Raw genomic sequence first — 1,627 nt, 5'->3', positions numbered from 1 at the left:
AGGTCGAGGCTGCGGTGGCCGGGAGCGGCCACTGCATCCAGTCTGAGTGACAGTGAAACTCCAACTCAAAAAAAAAAAAAGAAGGAACCATCTTGACATAGTCATCAGTCTTGTCATCATCATCATCATCATCACCATCACAGCAGCTAACATTTAATGAGATTTAGTAAGTGTTGGGCATTTTTCTCTACATGCACCATCTTCATCAAACCAAATAATAAGCTTATGAGAAACGCACCAACAACCATAGGGTAACTGGGGCTTAGAAGGATTGAATAACTTGCCTAAGGTCACAGAGCTGGTCAGTGGTGGACCAGGATTAGATTCCAGGCCTGTCTGACATTACATTGGTGCCTAGGCAATCTCTTCCTTTGTTCTACTTGTATCACTCCAGAACGATGTAAACAGGTGTAGGCAGGAGTGTACAGAATTAAAAACCAAACTGATACAGTTAATGAAATGTACGTGGGACTGATCAGTTTATTTTCCAAACCCACAACTTTACTTTTCCCATGTTTTCACACAATCAGTTCTTTCATTACCAATATATACATTTTAAGCAATGTTATCTATGTCTTACTTTTAGTTTGCCATAATCTGAAGTGTCTGGATGCTGATGGTAACCACTTTGAGAACCTCTTGTAACGGCAGAAGTCAAACATGAGTTGCATTCATCTTTTGTTACCGGTATAGATTATTACAGTTTTAATACAGTTTTTCCTTTCTTAAAATGTGTACACATTTTTTGACACCTTCTGTATCTCACCACATGCATCAAAATAAAGACAATCTGATGTTGGCTATAACCTAGTATAAATATGTCTGCTAATTTGGTCACCTGGGGAAGGATAAGCTTGCAGTTGTAGCTGTAGAATTGTTTCTACGGAGTATGTGGACAAACAAATATGTGAGATGCTACCAGCATTTCCTGGCAGTTGATTTCACTCTCTCCCTACAAAACTAAACGGACCCAGTTCTCTTTCTATTTTGCCCCAACAGGCCCAGATGTTTCTTCTTCTTTCTGAAGCAAATTAATCATAAAATTATCCAGATTTGCAATTCGAACTTAATTATCCCATAAATTTATTCCATTAAAATGTTATGTGTTTACTTTGATCCTGTTATTCCTGGTGTGGAGGCCAAAGCTACTTGAATGCTAACCTGCCCTGTTGACTTCTGATTAGCCCCAGTTTCTGGAAGGCCTCTAAGATTCTTTTTTATCTTTGCTCCTTGTATAAGAGCAGGTAATTACCATACTTCCTACCTTTAGGTGAAACCACTTTGATGTTATTGTACTTCAGTTGTCCTAGTCATCCCTCTGAATCACCCTGTTGCTATGGTCTGTGAGTCCTGGGTCTGGAAGTTAAACTCATGGGGAGCCACCATCTCATCTCACTGCTGCTCATGACTCAGATGGGGATTCTGTTCTTTAGTTGCTGTCAACTGTGTCTTTCTAAGAAACTGGATATGTCAGCCTCTTTCTGTGCCCTCTCAACTTTCTTGGACGTTAGGGTTAGGTTTCCATAGATCTGTCTACTGTGAAATGCCTGGGTTCAAATCCTGGCCCTCCAACATACTAACAAAGGGGAAAGTTTTTGAAGAATTAAAAATGAAGTTAGTCTGAGTA

Source organism: Carlito syrichta, unplaced genomic scaffold, assembly GCF_000164805.1.
Source record: "Carlito syrichta isolate Samal-C Ts95f unplaced genomic scaffold, Tarsius_syrichta-2.0.1 Scaffold303315, whole genome shotgun sequence".
Taxonomy (NCBI): Eukaryota; Metazoa; Chordata; class Mammalia; order Primates; family Tarsiidae; genus Carlito; species Carlito syrichta.
The sequence above is the reverse complement of the archived record's forward strand: the minus strand, read 5'-3'. Positions refer to the sequence as shown.